The following is a 9,647-nucleotide window of genomic DNA, read 5'->3' on the forward strand; positions in this document are numbered from 1 at the left end:
TGTTCAAGAGAATGAAGCGCTGGGGAGGGTATGTGCTATGGTGAGTGCTGTGAAGTGTGTAAACCTGGCGATTCACAGACCTGTACCCCTGGGCATAAAAATACATCATATGTTTATAAAAAATAAATAAATAAAAGCTTTTTAAAAAGAGAATGAAGCGCTTCTGTCTCTGAGAACGGGTAGTAACATATTTTGCTTGTGTGTACACATAAAGCATCTCAGAAAGGCAACAGGAGTAGCAGTTGTTATCAGGTGATGGGATTCAAACTACAGGGGATCAGAAGCAGGAGGAAGACTTATTGGGTACACCCAGACCAGAGATGCTATTGGAAGCAGAAGATTCCAATAAATAAATAAATAAATAAATAAATAAATAACTATTCCCGGTTAAACATCGTATTGGCTGTTACAGCTGCCCTTTGCACTCCATTCAACAAGTATTTATAGAGCCTTTACTATGCACCAGGTACTATGGTAGAGATGAGGGGCACAAGTTTAAGAAAACCAAATGAAGGGAGAGACAGGAACTGTCCTTGCCCATAATGTCCTTCCAGTCTAGTGGGCCTCAATCCAAAAATTACACAAACTGTAAACTTGTAGGGGCGCCTGGGTGGCTCAGTCTGTTAAGCGTCTACCTTCAGCTCAGACCATGATCTCGGTCCTTGCATTGAGCCCCACATAGGGCTCCCTGCTCCTCAGGGGGCCTGCTTTTCCCTCTCCCTCTGCCCTTCCCCCTGCTCGTGTTCTCTCTCTCAGATAAGTAAAATCTTTAAAAAAAGATAAACTTGTAACTGCGACATTGCTGCAAAGAAGCTAACAGCCTATTACAGAGGAATTTGACCTCATCAGGGAGTTCAAAAAAGGTTTCTTTGAGGAAGTGATAACTGGGCAGAGATTTGAAAAGTAGGTATTATGTAGGCAAAGAGAAGAGGGAACTGCATTTCAAGAAGAAGAAACAGCCTATGCAAATGTCCTGAAACAGGTGGCAACCAAGCAAGTGGGGACAGTAACTCGGCAAGGGCATTGGCTGTTAAGACATTGTCTCTTGAGGCGCTTGGGTGGCTCAGTTGGTGAAGCGTCTGCCTTCGGCTCAGGTCATGATCACCGAGTCCCGCATCCGGCTCCCAGCTCCTCAGGGAGTCCGCTTCTCCCTCTGACCTCCTCCTCTCTCATGCTCTCTCTCTCTCTCTCTCTCAAATAAATAAATAAATAAATCTTTAAAAAAAAAAAAAAAAAAGACATTGTCTCTCGGCTCCAAACTCAAGCTTCCACGCTCTGCAAAACTACATTTCTGCTTTGCCGCCTGTTTCAGCATTTGCTTCTGGAATAAGGAGGGCTGGCGGGAGACAACAAGGCTGGAGGATGAAAAAGTTTGTCATGAACGTCATCCCAGCAATGTGTCTTCACCCCAGCAGCAGCTCGACTTGCTTTTCCTGCAGAGCTAGCCTAATCAAACCCTCCACTCAGACAGGAGGACCAGCAGGATCCTCCTCAGGGTCATTCTGTAAGGTCAGAGACACGAGCACCAGCTGAGATAGCCCCCGGCTTGGAGTTGAGGTTTCAGCAACATGGGGCCCATCTGTTAGGTTTCTTAGTGACACCAGCCCCTTTCCTTTGTCCCCTCAGGCTGCGTGGTGAGAGAAGTTCCTGCACTTGCTACCTCTGTGATGCTTTGAAGTTCTCTTTTCACCCTTTCAAGTTTCCTCGTTAATCAGTTTAGACCTACTTGACAATTTTTTCAAATGTTTTATTTATTTGGAGGGGGCGGCAGAAGGAGAGAGAGAGCATCTTGATCAGATGCCCCACTGAGCACAGAGCCCAACGTGGGGCTCCATCTCATGACCCTGAGATCATGACCGAAGCCAAAATCAAGAGTTGGATGCTTGAGCCACACAGGCGCCCCCTTACATTAATTTATCTCTACTCAAAACCGGGTGTAGTTTCAGGTTCCTGTGTGAACTTTGATTGACAGAGCAAGTAACAAGGAATTATCAGTAGGATTATAAAAATAGATGAAGGCCATTCTCAAAGAGCCTTTTGTAACTGAGTTTGGACTTTATTCTGTAGGCTCCAGGGAACTCAGAAGCCTGCTATGCACAGAGCTGCTCTGGTTGGATGTGCATTCTAGAAGGATCACTCTGGAAGCGAGGTAGCAGATGGATCTAAGAACTGGACCGCAGGTATGAGGAAAAGACAGATTTAAAGAAGATAAGAACAGAAACCGAAATGGAGCAGAATTGTTGAGCAAAAGAAGAGGGCCAGGTTCAAGAAATATTTAGGAGGAAAAGACAGCACAAACAATGAATACTGTTACGCTGAAAAAATGAATAAAATGGGGAAAAAAAAAAAAGGAGGAAAAGCCAGCAATGTGTAGTGGCTGGTTGATGGGGGTTGTGGGGAGGGAGGAGTCTTGAATGAAGCCTCAGTTTCTCCCTTTGGTACCTAGGTAGGTAATAGTGCTATAGCTGAAACTCTGACTTTAGGAAGGCAAACAGATGTGAAGAAGAAGACAATGAGTTTAGCTTTAGGTAATGTGGAAAGTTTTTTATCTATTGATATGTGATATCAATAGATAAAAAACCCAAACCTGATCACTTTTAACGCAACAACTATTTTGTTATTTCTCATGATTCTGTAAGCTGGGCTGGGCTCAGCTGGACAGTTCTGCTGGTCTTGCTAAGAGTCACTTGTGTGACTGTAACTACGTGTGCTCAGGCTTGGATGCTGGGACAGCTGTATTTCTCTCTCCCCATGTGGTCTGTCGAGTTGCTTCATGGTTTTTACCTGGTGGCTTTAGGGTCCCAAGAACCCAAAAGCAGAAGCTTCTAGCTTCTCTTGAATTTTAGCCTTGCAGCTGACACAGTGATATTTCTACCACATTCCTTCCATTAAGAAGGTCACACAAGACTCATGGAAAGACAACACAAGAGTATGAATGGAGGAGGTGCACGTGGCTGGCTCAGGTCGGTAGAGCATGCAATTCCTGATCTTGGAGTTGTGAGTTCAACCCCATGTTGGATATACAGAATACTTAAAAATAAAATGATCTTTAAGTAAGAAAAAAAAAAGAGTAGGGGTTCCTGGGTGGCTCAGTTAGTTAAGTGTCTGACTCTTGACAGCTCAGGTCTTGCCCTTAGGGTCAAAAGAGTTCAAACCCCATGCTGGGCTCCACACTGAGCATGGAGCCTACTTTAAAAAAAAAAAAAAAAAAAAAGGAGTATGAATGGTTGAGAGGCATTGTTCTTTTTTTTTTTAAGACCCTATTTATTTATTAGACAGAGACACAGTGAGAGAAGGAACACAAGCAGAGGGGAGAGGGAGAAGCAGGCTTCCCATTAAGCAGGGAGCCTGATGTGGGGCTCGATCCCAGGACCCTAGGATCATGACCTGTGCTGAAGGCAGCCGCTTAACGACTGAGCCACCCAGACGTTCATTAGAGGCCATGAAAGTAAATCTATCATGAGAAATTTTATGGGGACAATGGGATATCCAAGTGGAGATGTCTAGCAAGCAGTTGGGAGTCTACTGCTTGAGGATCTAGACAGGGATTAAATCATGAGAGAGGACAAAAACAGATGCAGAGAGAAAAGCAGGGGGCCAAGGGCAGGACCATAAGGTTGTATATCTAAGAGGTGAGCACTCAGTGAGCCTGACAAAGATCAGTCTGATATCATGGATGCCAAGGAAGTAGAGTTTCAAGGACTAAGTGGCCTGCCATGTCTAATGCAGCGGACAGCGCCAGAATATGACCAAAGCATCTATTGAATTTCTTACAATGGCAGACATCACAGTGGACAGAGTTTTTTTGTTTTTTTATTTTTTGTTTATTTCCTTTTCGGAGACCTTTTTTTTTTTTTTTTTAGCAGTTTTATATTAATAGCAAATTTAAGGGGCAGGTGGGACACCTGGGTGGCTCAGTCGGTTAAGCCGCTACCTCCAGCTCAGGTCATGATCCAGAGTCCTGGGATGGAACCACGCATCAGGCTCCTTGCTCAGTGGGGAGCCTGCTTCTCTCTCTGCCTCTGCCTGCTACTCTGCCTGCTTGTGTGCACTCTCTCTCTCTCTCTCTGACAAATAAATAAATAAATAAAATCTTAAAAAAAAAAATTAAGGGGCAGGCACGAGACTTCCTGTCTACCCCCAACTCCCACACATGCACAACCTCCCCGATTGTCAGTATCCCGCACTGGAATGCTACATTTGTTACAGTCGTTCTAGACCCACCTTGATACATCATCATCACCCAAAGTCCATAGTTTTGCCTTAAGGTTCACTCTTGGTGGTGTATGGTGTATGGGTTTGGACAAATGCATTACTGACATGTATCTATCATTATAGCATCACCATCCTAAAAATCTTCTGTGCTCTGGAACGTGTTTTTGACTACTCAAAATCCATGTCTCCTTCTTCAGATAGTGGCATCTTGATCTCTCGCTCTCAAAGTCCATGTGGTTTGGAAAGCGCTAATCAGCTCCCATACACAGTCCCCAGAGTGAGCATTTAATTCAGGTCTGCCCAGTTGGAATGCTGGATGCACATCCCGGCCCCATCGATAGATTCAGTGCCAAGCCCATGAGTTACAGTTTCAGAACTTTATATCGAAAGTAGTAGGAGAAAAAGGTGCCTGGCTGGCTCAGTCAGTAGAGCATGTGACTCTGGATCTTGGGGTCATGAGTTCAAGCCTTATAAGACATCAACTGAAAGTAGTAGGAAAAAGACTGCCTCATCACTGGTGTTGCTAAGAGCACTGGGAAGTGGGGACAGAGGCCTTACAGAGGCTTTGTGGATGGGAGACCACTCTGTGGGGCCAAAAAGTAGTAGAGCAAAGAAGTGGATAGTGGGGGGGAAGGAGAGACTAAATCCAGATGATTCTTTGACTCACTGGATCCCAACAGGCCTGAAGTTACCCCTACCCTTGAACTTTTCTGTTATGAGCGATAAGAGACATCTTCATTTCCTTGAGCCAGGTAGAGCTGGGTTTCTTTAACTTGCAATCTAAAACAATCTTGACCAAAGAGATACTAATTAAAAATGGAGAAGTTGCAATGTTGAAACATATATTTAAACTAATTTTTTAAAAGTTTTCACTGGCCTCATTATCAGACTTTTTAGAGTACAGACTGATACAGATTCAACCTGTCCAAAGAGAGTATGGACATTTTTAATCCACATAGAGTATCTCTGTAGGAAAGGGCAAACAGAATGGAAGAATGTCAGAGAGATGAAAGCAAAGACTTCAGGCATAGGCCCTCAGGCCCAAGCAACAGGGGTTGAGTTTCTTGCCTTTAAACACATCAGGTATGCAAGAATCATTACCTGTTTCTTAATACGGATTTTTAGAACTTTCTGGCAACTCTTTGCACACAAAAAGTGTTTAGGTATTATTTGCTTGGATCATTGCTATAACCTGTCTCTACCTTCTCTAAAGTATCATAGTAGCATATGCATAGAATAGTGCTGGGACAGAAGAATGAGTTTGAGGAGGAGAAGAGTTTCTCTTTAAAGTTTTCACCCTGTGTATTAACTGAAAATCATACTTTTTTACCTTTTTAAAAAGATTTTATTTATTAGAGAGCAAGAGTGTGTCGGCGTGGAGAGGAGGGGGCAGAGGGAGAGAAAAAAGCAGACTTCCCACTGAGCAGGGAGCCCCAGGACCATGGGACATGACCTGAGCTGAAGGCAGATGCCTAACCAACTGAGCCAGCCAGGTGCCCCTCATATGTCAAGTTCTAACCCCCCAGTACCTTAGAATGTGACCTTGGGGGCGCCTGGGTGGCTCAGTGGGTTAGGCCACTGCCTTCGGCTCAGGTCATGATCTCAGGGTCCTGAGATTGAGTCCCACGTCGGGCTCTTTGCTCAGCGGGAGCCTGCTTCCTTCTCTCTCTCTCTGCCTGCCTCTCTGTCTATTTGTGATCTCGCTCTGTCAAATAAATAAATAAAATCTTTAAAAAAAAAAAAAGAATGTGACCTTGGATACAGGGTCTTTACAGATCAAATCAAGTTAAAATGAAATCATGAGTATGACCCCTAATCAAACGTGACCGTGTCCTTATAGAAGGGAAATTAGGAAACACGTGGAGACAGGGAGAATGCCATGTGGAGATGAAGGCAGAAGTCAGGGTGATGCTTCTACAAGCCAAGAAACGCCTAAGTTTGTCAGCATACCACCAGAAACTAGGGGAGAGTCATGGGAACAGACTCTTCCCGACAGCCCTCCAAGGGAGACAGCCCTGCCCACACCTTGGGATTTGGACGTCCAGCCTCTAGAACTCTGAGGCAATTACATTTTGTTGTTTAAGCCACTCAGTTTGTGGTGCTCCATTACAGCAGCCCTAGCAAACTACTCCAACCATTACGTACATCTCTCAGAAAGAAAATGATGTCTCTTCACCCCTTCAAATGCACAAATTGAAGGTCTATTTTAAAAAAACAGAATAAGGGGTGCCTGGGTAGCTCAGTGGTTTAAGCCTCTGCCTTCAGCTCAGGTCATGGTCTCAGGGGCCTGGGATCAAGCCTGGCATGGGGCTCTCTGCTCAGCAGGGAGCTTGCTTCCCCCACCCCCCGCCTGCCTCTCTGCCTACTTGTGATCTCTATCCATCAAACAAATAAATAAAATCTTCAAAAAAAAAAAAAAAACCCAAAACAAAACAGAAGTAAAGGCCATGCAGAAAACAATTTAAAAATCACATTGTAAATTGAACAGTTTGATCTATGCTCTTAAACCATCTTTAAGCTGACTTTTCAAACAAATACCCTTACCGATCAATACATACATTCTCCATTTGCTTTTTCAATAAAATGATAGCCTCTAAAGAATTCCCAATCAACTGAAGAACTGGTTTATATTACCTTTTTTTTTTTTTAAGATTTTATTTATTTATTTAACAGAGAGAGAGAAAGATCACAAGTAGGCAGAGAGGGAGAGGAGGTGCCCAAGCACCTGAGTCTTGATTTCAGCTCAGGTCTAGAGCTCAGGGTCATGAGTTCAAGCACCATATTGGGCTCCAACGCTGGCCATGGAGCCCACTTTAAAAAAGGGGGTTGGTGCCTGGGTGGCTCAGTCAGTTAGGCATCTGCCTTTGGCTCAGGTCCTGATTTTAGGGTCCTGGGATCCAGCCCCATGTCGGGCTCCCTGCTCAGTAGGGGATCTGCTTCTCCCTCACCCTCTGCCCCTTCTCTCTGCTCGTGTTCTCTCTCTCTCAAATAAATAAATAAAAATTTTTTTTAAAAAGTGTGGGATGGAAAGAAGACACGCCCACTTAACAGATGAGAAAAAAGACTCAAGCAAAGAAGGTATTGGTTCTGTATCATCTGATACCAAAGTTTATGCTGTCGACATCATTTTTGTGTAGTCTCTCCATGCTCAATCACAAGGGGCCTGACCACAGAGTCCTCTCTTGAGATGCTAACTTAACAGACAAGTTTTGGCTTCCCTCTGAGGACACCAAGAGAAGAATGGGGATAGAGAAGAAAGTGTTAATAGCCCAAATTACAGCAATTCCCTACGATGCAATTTTGTAACTTTATTTTAGTCACTGCTAAATGGCTACCATCCCCAACTCCTACAGCTCCATATGCTTTATATTCATTCTCTCATTTAACCCCAACAATGAGCCTCTGAGGTAAAGAGTATTGTTTTATGGTCACTTGCTTGAGTTCCAACTATATTACATACATTATATGTACATATTACACATTAATGTATATATAGATGTATGTAGAGGAGGAGGTTTTATATATTCATGTATGTGTAGCCATCCATACTTATATATATATATATATTTATGTGTATATATAGATACACACATACAGACAATAGAAAAAATACATACATGTGTTTGTATATTACGTGTTTCACAGAAGAGTGAGATGGATTTTGTAGATCATATCGGCCTCCAGCTAAGGAATTTCAGGACACACATGCCCCATTTGATGGAACCTTACAAGAACTGATGCTAACAGTTTTGCTATTTAACAATAGCAAAAGCCTGGAGGAAATACGAATGCCAAAATAACACTAGAGTAAGGAAAGTAATCTTAGCACTGGTGTGATTTCACCCACATGATGTAGCCGTCTTAGGAAAGTGGCGACCATTAAGCAAACATTCCAGAAACATGTGACATTATTCCAAGATTCGAAGCCTCAAAATAGATTATTGTAATTTATGTAACTATTTGCAGTGATTAACTGTTCAGATTCACCATCTGAACTGATAGATTCACCATCATCTATCATTGGCTTAAAACCATTTAGTGACTTCCCATTAGACTTGGAATAAAAGTTTGAGTCCTTACCATGACTTTCGCGGTTGGTCAGGGTCTGGGAAAAGACAACAGAACACGGGAAATTCATGAAAGAGGTGGTGGGAACACTAAGGTAAGTGAACCGCAGGAAGTAGCTCCCACCTTGATAGCGAACAAGCTAGGGAGAGTAGAGCTAGAAGAACCGGAAGGGGAGCCTGTAAGAACCTGGAGGCTGAACGAAATGCCACTGTGAGAAGCAGCATTGTCATTACTTAGGTGACCATGAGTAACAGGCATGAGTAACTCCCTTTTCCCTCCCCCTGCCTTTCAGATTCCTTGGATCCTTTCCTGGTGACAAAACCTGACCCTAGCTGACAAAGGAGCAATATGGTTTTCAGCCCCAGGTTGCAGAATAGAATAAGGAAAACTGGATTTGGAGGTGAGAGGCCAGCCCAGCCTTCAAGGGCCTCTGTGATGTAGCACCAGCCTCCGTCAGCAGCTTGATTCCTTCCATTCTCCCCACCATGTGCTCAAAAAGACACTGGGTGTCTTTTTCGTTCCCAAGCACACTAAGCTCATTCCCGCCTCCAGACATTCACACATGCTATTCCCTTTCCCCAGAAGTACCTTTTCCCTTGGGTCATATTCATTTAGGGTATAACTTAAAGCCACCAACGAAAGAGGATTTCTCTGACTTCATCAAATCTACAAAAGCAACCCTCTCCCCACTCACGTTCCATAAAATTCCCCCATTTTCATTTTACTCATAGCATTAATCACTATTTAAGATGATCCTTTTTTTTTTTTTAAAGATTTTATTTTTAAGTAATCTCCACACCCAACATGGGGCTCGAACTCACAACTCAGAGATCAAGAGTTGTACACACCAGGAGCGCCTGGGTGGCTCAGTGGGTTAAAGCCTCTGCCTTCTGCTCAGGTCATGATCCCAGGGTCCTGGGATCGAGCCCCGCATCGGGCTCTCTGCTCAGTGGGGAGCCTGCTTCCTCCTCTCTCTCTCTGCCTGCCTCTCTGCCTACTTGTGATCTCTCTCTCTGTAAAATAAACAAACAAACAAAAAAAGAGTTGTACACTCCAGGGCGCCTGGGTGGCTCAGTTGTTAGGCATCTGCCTTCAGATGAGGTCATGATCCCAGGGTCCTGGAATGGAATCCCATGTCAGGCTCCCTGCTCAGCAGGGAGTCTGCTTCTCCCTCTCCCACTCCCCCTGCTTTTGTTTCCTCTCTCGCTGTCTCTCCCTGTCAATTAAATAAATAAAATCATTAAAAGAATAAAAATTAATTAATTTTGAAAAAGTGGTTTCTTGTTTGTTTCTTCCCTAAATATATGGGGGAGGATTTGTGTCTTACTCATCACTGTATCTTTGGGGTACCAAATGGTGCCAGG

Source organism: Meles meles, chromosome 12, assembly GCF_922984935.1.
Source record: "Meles meles chromosome 12, mMelMel3.1 paternal haplotype, whole genome shotgun sequence".
In the NCBI taxonomy this organism is placed as follows: Eukaryota; Metazoa; Chordata; class Mammalia; order Carnivora; family Mustelidae; genus Meles; species Meles meles.